This window comes from Lepidochelys kempii, chromosome 12 (assembly GCF_965140285.1).
Source record: "Lepidochelys kempii isolate rLepKem1 chromosome 12, rLepKem1.hap1, whole genome shotgun sequence".
Taxonomy (NCBI): Eukaryota; Metazoa; Chordata; order Testudines; family Cheloniidae; genus Lepidochelys; species Lepidochelys kempii.
Genome location: NC_136391.1, coordinates 31,169,215 through 31,184,315, shown reverse-complemented (window position 1 = coordinate 31,184,315; position 15,101 = coordinate 31,169,215). Strand labels below are relative to the sequence as shown.

At 38.0% G+C, this 15,101-nt stretch overlaps 1 protein-coding gene across 4 annotated transcripts in view; it reads right to left on the bottom strand.

The window, feature by feature from the left end:
- WWOX (WW domain containing oxidoreductase) overlaps positions 1–15,101 on the bottom strand; it is a 695,867-nt gene that overhangs the window by 539,827 nt on the left and 140,939 nt on the right. The gene's annotated exons all lie outside the window — the stretch shown is intronic.

The window sequence follows — 15,101 nt, the reverse complement described above, 5'->3', positions numbered from 1 at the left end:
AGTGGCAAAGCTAAAAGTGTGGCATGCAGATCACCCAAAATGAGCGTTGATAGGATCTTTACACCACTTCTTCATATAGTCTATATATGACAAGTGATAGAAAAAATATGTACGTGTTTTAGAGATTATATTGGGACTAATTTTCACATCCCTCCACCAGTGAAGGTAGGTGCCATAGGACATTGGGGCAGCATTGTCTAGCGGATAGGGGCATGAATTGGGACTTAGCAGCCCTGGGTTCTACATCTAATTCTACACTAATTTACTGTGTAACATTGGGTATATTATTTTATCTGTCTATATCCCTTCTCATCCCCACCACTAATTCATTCTTTGTCTATCCTGTCTACTTAAACTGTAAGCTCTTTGGGCAGGGACCATCTTTTACATGTTTGTACAGAACCTAGCACAACAGAACCCTCAACTGGGGCCTCTAGGTGCTAACACAATAAAAATAACTAATAATAATAAATACCATGAATGCAGCTGTGTGGGGTCTCAGAGGGAGCTACGAAAACCTCTAAAAAGGACCTGAAATGTCACTACATATAATTCATTATATTGGGACCTTTCAGGGCAATAAGCTATGAATCTCATTTTTTCAAAAGTATAAAGCTCTCGTGTTGAGATTGGGAAGCACTCAAGATTACAGACTTTACGACTTTTGTAAACAGAAAACTTGGTACTAGTTTAGAACTGAAACTTATCCATCCTGGAACTTGGGCAGGTGTGAGCTTGGGAAAACACCTTGTCTAAGTGGAGAAGGAAGGAAATATTTTCTTGGCAAATTGATTTTTTAAAGAATGGCAAGTGTTTAAAACTGCTCAGATTTGAAAGATTCCAATGGGAAATGAATAAGTGGGCAGAGGGCAGATGCGGCAAACTAAGTTCATGATAAATTCATTTATCTTTTGACTGCAATTAATCACACTCATTGCATCTCTGCATATGTTGTTCACATACGTCATGATACTGCAACACTTATGCACACGCTCACCTTTACTACCATGAACAGTCCCAATGAAATACTTGAAATGGGACTAATGGTAGTAAAGATAAGCATAAGTATCTGCAGGACTGGGGTCTCACACAGTATTTTAAGTGACGAAGACACTAGTTCTGGCACCATAGTTAGAGTTGAGATGAGTTTTGCATTTAAAGCAGGGTATTCAACCTCTTTGCTGTGTATGAAAATCACGGCATATACACCTCCCCAAATGACAGCACTAACCGACTGAGTGGAGAATGAATTTTCTGAGTATTTAGAAGTAATATTTATATAGATATAGGTTCTTATCCTGCAATGGGAGCTACGTGAGCAGGCCAGCACAGAATCTCGGTGAAATCAGTGGGGTTCATAATGGACACAATGGTTCCTTCATTCAAATCCCATTGCAGTGCAGGGGGCTTAGCCTGTTTCATTTCTCAAAAGTAAGATTTTTTTTTAATCAATAGACTAAAAGAAAAAAAACAATCACATAAAAGAGGCCATTTCTTCTGGTGGCACAAACTTGTTTCAAGGAGAAAAATTGAAAGAGAGGAAAAATAGCAATAAAACTGACACAACAAAGAAAAAAAGTCTATGAGGAGCTTCACCCTATTAAACAGGTACTGTAGTTCTCTTTTCAAAGATGCATTTAGAGTCTCTTTGGGTGTTCTTTTAAAATATTAAATAATCTAACAATCAAATTAACAGCTGTTCAGATACATTCCAAATATGAGGGAAAATTCCTTTCCTGGAAAATTAACAAAAAAGCAGTTCAATTAATTTTCTAATAGAGGAAATTGGTTTTATATTTTTAGAACAACTCTATGACTCAGCTATGAGGTGGAACCCAGAGACTATATTCTGTAATAACGAACTATTTTCTCCAATTAATTACTAGTTAGACCAACTGGCTAGCCATAACTTACTAGTGTAACTAGCTGTGGCTGTTCCCTCTTCCTTCCTCCCTCCCTCCAGGTAGAACTTCCCAGCGCCGCAGGCACTGTTTTCTACAAGACCTTTTGCTTGAGGTCAGTGTTGTGCACAAATTTGGCCACCTTAAGAGCACAGCAAAAGAATGTTCTGACAGGTATTCAGCTCACTGACACCATGTCAATACTGTAGGTGCTACACTGCAGGATTTGCCGCCAGCATCTAGCTCACAGCATCCTGGGTTAAAAAAAAAGTGGGCTGGTTGCAAGGCATTTTCTTTTGATATATCCTTGACTCTGGAATCCACACCTCTCTCCTTTGGGGCAACAGAGCTTGGGTGTTTTGCACTTCAGGGCATGATATACAGCTCATTTATTCTCTTCAGAGTTTTCTTGAAAATATATGGATGGGATGATCCAACAGAGAAGGCTTTTCTTTATTACAGGTTGATTAAAGGGCAAATTTATATTTTGAGAAATAGGGTCAACTTTGGAGAGAATGAAGAAGCCTTTGCACTGTCCTCTGCTTTTCTCATTTATTTTATTTATTGAGCTTTTCTCATTTATTTTTTTAATGTTCTCATAATCAGCTACACCCATTTGTATGTGTTTGGTTTTCACCTATTGGAAGGTGCACAGACACTATCACAATGGGCACCAAGGAATTCCTCAATATAAAGAAAGCAAATAAAGATAGAAACAACAGGCTAAGTTTCCCAAAACTGCTTGAGGAATTTGGAGTAATGTTTTCAAAAGAGGAAAGGGTCAGATTTTTAAAGCTATTTAAGCACCTAAAAATATAGGCAATCAACAGAAGTTAGGCACTAGACGCTTTCGAAAAATCAAAACTACGCACCTATCTGCATATTTAGGCACCTAGATACCTTTCAGAATCTGGCCCTAAATGACATCAGAGCCCAAGTCTCATTTTCAAAAGTACCACTTAAGATTCTAAGTCCTGCTGAAATTCAATGGGATTTGTGGGTCATATTTACAACGGTATTTAAGTGCCTAAATATGCAGATAGGTACCTGGTAGGATTTACAAAAACACTTGAGTTAAGCACTTAACTCTCCAAGCTTCTTGGTGGGATTTACAAAAGCACCTATCTGCACATTTAGGCAACCTAAATACCTTTGCAAATATGGCCCTGAGGTTAAGTGACTTAGACACTTTTGAAAGTTTTGCCAATGGAACCCACTTCCTACTAAAGTTTACAGAAATAGGGTGTCCAAATCCCTTTGAAAATCTCAGCCCTCTAATCACCCCCTGCCCAAAATAATGTATTTGTGGTTAAAACAATTAAAAATGGGGTGAATTAGTAAACATTGTAAAAAGTGAGAAACCAAAAGAGAAATTGTGTCAAATCATACTTAGAGGCAGTAGTGGGTTAATAGTTTAAGTATACTTACAAAGACTAGACGTAATTCCAGAACAAAATAACTTTAGACGGTGCTTTTTCTTTCACTTAACTGTGATTTCTCTCTCTAACACACACAATGCTGTTTCAGAAACTACCACAAGTCCCCACACGGACAAGACCACACAAAACTGCTCATGAAACTTAGCCACCAAAGCCAGGCATGTTAATTCATCATCCTGTCAAAATAATGACATTCATTCATAAACACCATCCAATCTCCTCTATACCTTGCTGAGTATTCTGTTCAGCCTAGTGAAACACACTAATTACACACTTTCTCTGCCTACCCTTTGGACAATATACCGCTCTATATTTGAAAAGAATAACGATAGAGAACTGACCAAATACCCTTAAACCTGACACAAAAAGAGACAGTCTGAGGATACAGGGATTTTAGGTGCAACACTAGGTGCAAAATTTTAGATGCCAAACCTGGCTCACCTAAGTACTAAAATACAATTCTTCCACAGAATAGGCATTTAGTATGATCTGACCCATACAACAATAAATGACATTTTCCAGACTGCTTATTCTAAATCACTATCTCAGTTTATGCTATTCATAGCTCCCAACTTGGAAGACCTACACAAGCCAGACTATGTCTAGTGCCTGTCTAGATGTGAAAGTGTGAAGGAGGGCACAGAAAGCTTTTCCTCCTTTGGCAAGCCACTGCACAGGAACTTATCACAATCGCATACTCCAAGCTCTCCTGCATGTAGGCACTGCACCTTGATGACCCCTTCAGGTCTAGACATATGATTGGCAGGGAGACAGGTGGCTATCCCAGGAGAAAAGCACCCCCCAAAAGAGTAGACAAAAGATCCCCTAAAGAGTTCCAGGATGCCCAAAGGGGAAGAGTGCCTCTGAACCACTTCCAGTATGACCTTGTGTCTATAGGGCCCAGTGTGTCCGATAATTGACAAATCCCTCCATAGCTGCCCCATATCAACTTAGTGGGGAGCAGTATATTACTTTTTAAAAAAATAGTCTTTGAAATGATCTAAAAACTGTACTAATTACACAACTAATTAAAAACCCTGTGATATGGGTAACTTGTTCTGAGTAATTACTTGGTACTATGATAGCAAGACTTATTAAAACAGGTTACCATTTTGAGTTTTTTCACAGCTGCTTAAGTGACTGTGGAAATCATTTTGGAAAAGCAGTATCCAAACACAAAATACTGTACAATACTGGAAAATGGACGGGAAGCATTTCTGCAACTTAATCAACAACAGGTGCCATAAGAAAAAGGTTGAGTTTGGAATAGCTGCAACTTGCTGTTAAATACTCTTGGATTTAACCAAAAATGGCAGCTTCTAGAAGAATAAAAAAAGTGCACCGAGTCAATACACAGGACACAGCACTAGGGTGACCAGATAGAAAGTGTGAAAAATCAGGACGGGCCGAGGTGGGAAATAGGCACCTACAGAAGAAAAAGCCCCGAATATCGGGACTGTCCCTATAAAATCAGGACATCTGGTCACCCTACATAACACTTCTATCACATGGTTCTTTTTTTTTTAATTAAAAAAGATTTACACGGTATTACTTTTAAAACATTGGATTAATGCAATTTAAGAGAAAAAGACAAGACATGAAACAGACTTATTCTTGGAGGGGAAGTTGCTGTCCAAAAAAAAAAAAAAAATGGAATTAAAAAAAACAAAACAAAAAATGCCTAGGAAAGACTGTACAATAAAAACATGGCACTTCCCATTTGGAAAAACTACATATTATATCAAGGGGACTGGTTTCTTTGCTGCCTTTTGCAGTCATTTTCACCTGTTTAAAGTGGGTGTAAAAATCACCTTTCTGATCTGTAAATTACTGCCCTAGGAGCAAGGCAATGGGGAATCAGGTCCCCTGATTTTGATTAAAGTAGATCAGCATATTAAAATGAAGCAGAAACAGCCAGATTCTGCTCCTAGTTAAGCCACCATAAGTCCAGAGTAACAAAGTGGAGGTTTTTAAAGCATGGTTCAAAGAGAGAACAACCTCCGAGAAGGGATTTAATAACAAGGACACCTGCTCTGCTCTCTCCATCCTTCTATTCTGATGATTTTAGAACATCTCAGCTTTAAGAAACATTTGATAAAATTAGGTTCAATGTATAACAGTTCGATATTTCCAGAAATAGTCCACCCAGACAAGCATATTCATTCTCCGTGTGCATTGTTCTATGGCAGTAGAAAGCAGGAAAAGCATTCCTCTGAGAACAGAAGCTACTCGACTGACATTAAATAACAGACAATTAAAATAATGGATTAATCCATGCAATGTTTCATTTGTACCTTAAATCAGAGCACACAAATCTAGCCCAAGAACTATTTCTACCTGTCTACTTGGCTGGAGTTCAATGAGGCAATTAAAGATGGAGGATCATTCAGAGGGAGAGAAGTACACTGCATTCCCTCTCCTGGAAATACTGGCTTGCTTCCTCTCTTTGTTGTTTTCTTTAATCTAAACTAAAAGTGCATGAGGCTGGAAGTATATGGGTGGAGTTAGCGGAAATAGCAGGAAATAACGGACCGAAGCTGAGAGAAGAGCAGAAAGTGTGTCAGAAACAGGGGCCTATATGCTATTTGGTTGAGCCCTTCTTGAGCAGACTGTAATAGCTTTTATTACTTATATATCAACACACAGATTTCATCTATGCTCTCCTGATGCAACAATTCCCATAATAACTACGAGTCTTGATTAAGTTAGGAAACATGTTCTGTCACAAAGGGATCAGAGCTCTACATTCTTGCTTCTTTTTCAGACTACTTTTGGAGTTGAATAAGCGTTAGTAACTGCCTTCCAGGAACAATGCTGTCTGATTTCTTTAGGAGGTAAGACCAGTACAAGGAGATGGGTTCCCCTCCTCCCCCCGCCCCTTGTATTCTGAAGGTGACTACATTGTTCCCATCCCTAATGGTAGCTTTTACCACAGCCCTCCATTGAGAATCCCTTAGCCTCATTCCCTACAAGTTCCACGGTGAGGTTTGGTGGTACAAGGAGATAAGGACCCTCTTTGGGACTGACCCACTCCATTATGTGACACAGACCACTGGGTAACCATCTGGTTATTAAAGTTGCAGCCTATTCTCTGAACGCATAACAGACAGGCAGGGGCGGTGGGTTTACTTGACTACAGAGGCAGGAACAGAGAAAGAAATGAGACACTATTAAAAGACTCAATGCCAATATTGGGAGAATACAAACAAACATTGTCCTTGCTGAATAGACAAACTGAAACAATTATTAGAATTTTTTGCCTCTTCCTGGACTTCCCTAAGAATGTTGGAACAGAATGGTACAGGTGGCTCCATATGGAGGACTCTTCCCACACATGGATATCCCTCTTTCTATGCAAAAGGGGGGAAATGGTGCTTTAAGACACTGTTCTTCACACTGCCCACAGAAGGAGATAGGTGGATTTCAGAAGATGAGACTGAGGGCAAGATGGAAGAGCCGCTGTGTGCAGCACCGTCCCCAACTCTGCTCCCGTTCAGAAATCTGGACTGAAAGTAAAATAGCAGGCATCTGTACTTCCTCCATCTGGCTTTCCTCTGGATCTCATACCACAAGAGGACCCCAGACAACAGAAGCAGGGATCCTGAAAGGAGAGGAACAACAAAGAGAAAAAGCTGTTCTCTCTCTGAGAAAAGTTACGACTCATATTTTGCAAGAGCTCCACTTCCCCATGGATCCATGAGATCTGTGGAACTGGGAGAGGTCACAAACTTTGAAATTTGTGAACCTTAATCCATTCCACCAGAGAACAGGTTCAGCCTCAAAGAACTTTTTTTTCCCCTTTCTATGGAAAGGAGCAATCTGGTCCATTGTACCCAAGTTGCAAATGGCATAACTGCATCCTATATTATTACTGAATTTTATATGATTATAAAGCACTAGAATTTCTCTTTTCATTTACAAAGCTTTACAGGACCTCACAATTGCACTTTTTAATAAGGTGATCATATCCTTTGCTTTATACTGGTGATGATCAACTTACAATTACTTAGAGAAAAAGAGTTTTGCTATGGTTAGCCCAAATTGTGGAGTTCATTGCTTAAAGTTATTAGCAATTCTAAACTGGGTTTTAATTCCAAATCAACCCTGTAGGTTTGTTTTGGTCATAAAGTTGGTTTGTGTGTTTCCCAATTAGCTGCATTTTGCCCCTATTTTTAAAAATTTTCAGCTATATTTGTAAAGAACTTTAAGATGTATCTGAACATTGCTGTATGAATCAGGAATTATGGGGAACTTAAGTGATCTCATTATTCTGGTACGGTATAAAAACATACCATGAGTGTCTTATTGTTCAAACTGAATAAATAGTGGCAAAGTGAAAAATAATTAACATCTTATTTAAATAGCTGTGGGCCTAATTTCAGTGACCTCTCATCCATTGGCCTCCACTGCAGATGAAACATGTTGGTAGACTAACAGCCATGAATGCTGGTAATAGAATTTTCACATGCGAATGTGTATAAAAATTCCATCATCAGCTGTTGGAAGTGTTTATGAATAGAGGCTGAAAAATCAGGCCCTTTTATTTATGAAGCAAACAACTTATAGGAAATGGACCAATATGAAAACACAAGAATAAAAACTAAATTGTAACACAAAGTAGTTAAAGTGTAAGAAATAGCAATAATTCAAGCCTCAACAATGAGCAGAAGGTGTGGGGGCGGGGATGTTGAGCAGGTCCTCTTGTGAATTGACAATGTCCACAATAAACATACACTTCCAAAAGAGCAATGACGAGCCTTGTGGTCAAAGAGGATAATTAATGTTAGTATGTGCATATTGTGCAGCTGAAAACTATAAATTTCCCTTGGAAATGTCTTGTGGAAAACTATTTGTTATTACTAATATTAAAGTAGTGGCAACCAAGATCTAGTCTTCATTGTGCTTGGCAGTGTACAAATGAATAAGACAGTTGCTGCCCCAAAAAAGCTTACAGTCTAACCAAAACTATAAAGGGTTAGAAGAGAAAGAAAGGTGAATTGATTTGCCTGAGGTCATACAGGAGATCCGAGGCACTGCTAGGAACTGAACAGAAGTCTTCTAAGTCCCAGTTCAGTGCCATATACACTGAACACAATGATGCCAAGGTTTTTATCCTGATCAACTTCTTTCAAATATATCCCCTTTGTTAGGTGTATGAATTATCTCATGAAAAACGAACACTAAAAAGAACTTTTTTAAAAAAATGTCCCTTCTATAATTCTTACCCATTTTTGATAAGTAAGAAATGGTTTTCCAAATCAGCATACTGTACCTTTAATGGTTCATCTGCAGTCCAGAATAAAATCTGAACTATTTGTTGTTCATTGTTGTTATATTCTCTTCCAAGGTTCATAATTTGAAAATTGACTTTGGGGACTTTTTGCTTGGTCTATTAAAATGATTCATGTTGCATTCAACATAAATTGTGCATACACAGAGGAGGCTTAGTACACGTATTCAGAGTATAATAACTAAAGTGAATTTTGTACAAGCCGCAGTTTGTGGCAGAGATGCAGTATCATTTGTCTTAATTTTTCTTCAGCATTACATTAGGCTAGTGCATTTACATTTTCAGGTATGGCTAACCACTTTAAAACTTTCTTTTTACAGCATGAGTGAAGAGAGAATCAAATCTGCATGTTTATGTGGACTAACATAAAGTAATGCCTTTTTACTGTCTAAAGTACACATGGATTTACTTTCCATTTACCTTCGTGCACAAGGCAACTGTAAAGTGCATGAAATATTCACCACCTATGAATCATGTAATGTTCCTATTAAAATGATGATAATGTTCTGTTTTGCCTTTCAAAAACATGATATGGTAACAGTCACATACTCTAAGTGGTTTTGTCACTCAAAACTACAAGTGTAACATACAGTATGGCATGGAAAAGTTTAATATATCTTAAAATTTTAGAACATTTGGTGTGCAAATTAACCACATGAGAACTGCCATAAGACTGCATGCACTATCCTGTGAATTATTTATTTGGCAAAATTGTGGCATACAAAGAACCCAGTAAATAAGACTTTGGAATAGAAAGAAAGAAGGAAAGAAAGATCTGATTTACAACCTAGGTGAGTTACAGCAGAATTTTGCCATACGTATATATTCTACCATTATTTCAGTTCGATGATGTGCTTAATGAATTCCGTATTTTAGCTTAATTTTTCAAATATGGAAATACTTGACAAAATATTTCTGCAGTGAGAGCCTGATTTTCACAACTGTTCCAACAGATCTTCATTTGTATAGGTGCAACTTTCTGCTCACACAGATTTTTGGTTCACAAACACCAGTGGCCACTGCTGAAAAGCATTAACAGCTGCATACATAGGTGACAGGGTATTCAAGGGCAAATAGGTTTCGTGCATGAAAATTCTTGCACCTGTGCATGATAACAATAGAATCAACCACTTGCATATGCAGGAGTTAGTGCAAATATAGAGTCTGGGGTCTGAAAATCAGTCTCTAAACTTTAGTTTGATGTCAACAAACAACTTAGTTCATTTTACACTTGATTGAAGACACTCACCAAACTGCAATGGTCAGTTCATCCAGATAAGCCATCACTCCCATAAGACGTAGGGTAAGCAAATAGATTCTGGGAGGCATTCTGACGAACAGTGTAGTGGCTCAGCCCTTATTTTGAGAATTTAGGAAAAAGCCCATTTGCTGGGCTCTTCTTGTTCCACAGATGGTCACAACATGCCAAAATCTCATTAAACATAATACAGATACTTCTAGAACCTTAATAGCATCTGAGGAGTACGTAAGTGACTCAGCCTTTAGAAAAAAATTAAACATGATACAAGCGTGTAAGTCAGCTGAGAATGAGCACACAAACTTTGGTGTCCAAACTCACTCCGCATTCTAGACTTTATTGGTAGCACAAAATACCCCACAGCATTAGTTTCTTCCTCAAGCTAAGTTGGTCCTTGGGTACCCAGTTCAGGATCTCCTCTATCCTAATCCCCACCACTTTTATATTCTAGTTGGAGATAACTGGATCCACCTGCCAGCATTATTCTACAGTAATTAACTGAATCTAAGGTGACCATAGAAGAGCCCTGAATTCTTGTACAGAATCAGCTGCCATTTGACAAAAACAGACTAAAAAAAGCACCACATTTTCAGTAACAGTCTGTTTTTATATCCACAAAAAAGCACATGCAATTCTTTGCACCACAAAACAGCCCACAAGCAGGTATTAGAATGTGACAAGTGGTTCCAGGTCCCACATCAGGTGAAAGTAGACTGAGGCATATGTGGCTTCTATTACAAATATGGCCTAAGTGTTGATAAGAACATGCATCCAGAAAGAGATACACAAGCTAAGAGCTTGTCTATATGGGCAATTTATTTCCAGGTATACCAATATAATTATATCAGTATAGGTAAACTCCTATAGTCACACCAATATAACTCCTCCTTAGTTGATTTAGTTGGGGTTGGTCCTGCTTTGAGCAGGGGGTTGGGGTAGATGACCTCCTGAGGGTCCCTTCCAACTCTGATATTCTATGATTCTATGACTCTCTTATTCCAGAAGAATGTGGGTTTTTTCGGTTTTGCTTAAACTGCTTCCAAAGCAACATAAACTAAACTGGAAGAAGGCACTCGGATACTGGTATAAGGGTGGCCACATGAGGAGTTATATCAGTGTAACTATAGTGGTTTAAATTTACACCTTACCTTATACCAGTATAACTTTCCTGTGCAGACAAACTAAGAGATACGCTCATGATGGCTCGGGTTCCACATGTGACTCCAATAAGTATCTGTGGAGATAACTTTTATTTGTCTTTCATTAAACTAAATTTTCTCATAATCTCCAAAAGAGAATGATAATATTCTAACAATCTATCACCAAACAGCTGTCAACTTCATAATACAAGATTTCTCTGTTTATCCAAACCACCATCCAGGTATTCATAAAGTGTCCAATCACGGTGGTATCTAGTCTGGGATTAGCCTATCTACTGTACTTGGAACTATTCACAATTCTGTATTTTGTACTGTACACAACTGAGATGTAATGTTAGCCTTAATCGCAGCCATATTAGCACTAAACCAAATACACATAAATTAATTATTCAGCTGAGCAATTCACAAAAGGTACTTAACATGTATTATTCTCTCTTATTTCTGGCTACAAGTCTACTTCCATAAAGACACCAAAATGCAACACAAATACTATCCAAATACTATCTCTGGCTACACAGTGAGAGCTTTGAGATTCAAAGTCAAGCCATTTTCTTTCCCAGTATAAAATAATTTTCAGCAGGAAATTATGATGGCTTTTGTGAACTCATTTGTGAACTCTCTCTCTTTTTTTTTTTAAACAAATTCACTTCCATGTTAAGTTATATTTTTCCCATCACATTTTGAAATTACATGAGCACTGATTACTGCTTTGCAAAATTAAGTAAATAAATAACTTTATTGACTTCATTAATTGAAATGCAAGGAACTCAGGTAAAACTAAAATAATAATAGAACATTTAAAAAACAAAACAAAACACTGAAAAGTAACTGGTTCCAAAACATGGTCAGAAAGCTCAATCATACAGAAACAGGTAGTGTAGGTGTTAAAATCATACAGGGTAAGAAAAAAAAATCTATATTTTAATCTTTTTGGGTGGAAACAAATTATCTTATTTACTACATGAATGGTTTCCTCAATTTGACGCCAATCTTTGGAGGCAACTTCAACCTGTCTGAATTAAACAGCCTGCACAAGAAAAGACTAGATTATTTATATTATGGAGGACTGCTTAAAAAATAAAATTGAAAGATTACTTTACCATACACTGAAAATAAGAACATGCACATCACTCTATCTTACAAAAATCTAATTTTAGTTTTTTCTGTTCATAGAGAAAAGTTTGATAGATAAGTACATTACATATATATTTTTCTGGGAGGGGAGGACCTAGAGACAGGAAGAGACCCATACATGTTTCTGTCAGTGTATGTTGTAATAATAATTTTACCTTCTGATTTTTAGTCATCACATCTGAAGTTTAAAATTAACAATTTTTTAACCAGCAATGTACAGGATGAACTATAACGTTTGTTTTAAGAGTTATATTCCTTCTCAAAAACAATCACAAATTAAAAGTGATTCACTAAAGCACATAAAAGTGGCAAGACAGAAGTGTCTTATGTTAAGACCCATAGACAAAGGGTTCCACAAATAAATTTGTTTCCTGAAGCCAAATGTAGGCAACCTGCTAAGCAAAGCTTACAACATATTAAAAATAAATAATTTACTGTGCTGGGGTCTTATGCTGCAAACATTTACTATCAGGTAGAGTGCTTCCTATGGTGAGCAGAACCATTGACAAGATCACTCACAGTGATGTGTGTTACTTCTGGTAGCAAGTGTTTGAACAGTCAAGCACCTAGCTATTTGCAAAGCAACATTTCATGGAAAATAACAAACTGCTTGGACTATGTGGTAATCCATGGTCACTTTTTTCTTTTTTGTATCTGAGGCAGTGGAGTAACTTCCACTGGGCTTAGAAGCCCCAGATTTTAGGCAAACCCCAGAAGGAGAGTACCATTGCCTCCATCAATGAACACGGTACCAAACTCCACCTACAAGTACTGAAATGTCTGCAGTGCCCCTACCAACCCCTAATCCCTCACTAAATCCCTGGGTGGTACCTGATGCAGCAGCTGTAGCCATCTTCTTCACATTCCAATCCCGGCTGGCTGCTCCTCAGCAGGACAGAGGAGCGGAATATATTTGCTCTGCTGCACAGAGGCCTTAGCAATTCTCTGTCATCATCAGCAAACCTTCTTCTGGCCCTAAACTGGAAGTCTTTAAAACTGGCTGCAGCCTAGTAGCAGCAGTATGAGGCTGTGGGAAGAGGGCAGAATTTCAGCACTGTGGGGACGTGGGGAGGGTAGGAAGGGTGGAGTTACCACATAATGCCCTCTTGAGAATGTGTGTAAGGATGGAGGAGAAACCTCTTAGGAATATGAACCCCAAAACAAAAAGAGGGGGGCAAAGAGTGTGGAGGCAGTGTGGGACCTGCCCAAGGAATTGTGGGATGTACGGGTGAGATGGGGAGCAGCAAATATGAGGGAGGGGACGAAAAAGGGACAGCCACTAAAAGGTTGTGCAACTGAGACTAAGAACAGGGAGCTTCTGACGCATGACGAGAGGATGATATGGATTACAATGGACATTCTGCCTTAGAGAAAGGGAGGAAGTGTTGTATGAAGACACTTGAGAGAAGCCACATGAATTTGTGCTAACAACCCCTTTCACATGTTGTTACAGCCCTGATTACAAGCAGAAAAAAAATGTGAAAGTCTCTACAAATCAACTCTATACTGCAAGTCATTTCTGAAATCAAAACAACATTGTATGGGGTCATATAACAGCACTAAGGCCCCAATTAAGGGAAGCTCTTAAGCATCTGCTTAACTAAGCTCATGCTTAACTTTAAGTGCACTCTTAAGGGTTTTCCTGAATTACGATGCTCAATGATAAGCCAATGTTTTTTCTTAACTCATTACCTGTTTTGATAGCACAATAACTGAAATAGGAGCTCATTTGAAGAGACATTTTAAAACAAAATGAGAATAGAAGAACAAAGCACTAGAGAAAAAACTGACTTCTTGTTTTAATCTCTACTTACGTATGCCACTTTAATCATTTATGTGCAGCTAGGAGGATTTCTGTTTTCAACCCTTACTGATAAAGGTCCGTACAGTTTGACAACAGTTTAAATAAAATGAAGCATACCATAAAAATAAGAGGCCTTTATTGCTTATCTAATTTGTCACTGAATATTTTCAAAGTACTTTACAAACTTAGCTTCACAATGACATTCTGATAGGTAAGTGGTATTATCCCCATTTAACAGATAAGGAAACCGAGGTACAAAGAAATTAAGAACCTGGCCGAAGTCTCATGTGTCCACAGCAAAGCCTGAAAAAGAACCATCCAAATGCTCATCCTCTGTGTTAAGCAATATTTCACATTCTCTCCCTTGAAAACATCCACCCAAATGAGTGGAATACAAATCGTATGCAACAACAACAGACAGGTATATGTCATACATAGTGGTGCATAAGTAATAGGCCAAACTTCATTCCTAGTGTGACTTAAAGGGTTTATACCAGTGATTAATTTGGGCCAATAATTCCAGGACATGTGCCGCTTCACTGTACCCAAATATTCCAGAAACATTCTTTCAACTCACTGATTTGTAGTGATGTTCATTAAACTTGTTGCTGAAAAGCATGCATAGCACTGCAGCAGAAGAGGTTACACACACCACCAGCACACTAAATCATTCCATATTCTATTTGCTTCTCAATGCCTTATTTATTGCTAAGAAACAAAAGCTTAAAAAGCTGCACATGAAGATCTATTAAATGCGACAGCTGGACTATACGAGAGTGTAAGGAAAAGTTATAAAAGATTTCACTATCGCTCTTTCACCCAAGCTAAAAGGCATAACAGTTGCATGTGTATCTTTGATATAACTGCAATAATCTGGTTATGCACTAGCTGATGTCATCACATATTTAAACATCAGAATGGCATTTTAAATGAAGGCCAATACGCCAATTTCTGTATGGCTTTGGACATAAAGGAGGAGATTTTAAAGGGCACAAAGGGCAAGTATGTTTCAGTACTGCCAGGGAAAAGGTTAGAATCAGTGTGTTGAAGTGTAGATATTGGTTGCTTTAAGAAAAAAAAGTGGAGAAAAATATTATTGGCATTTCAGTTTTTTA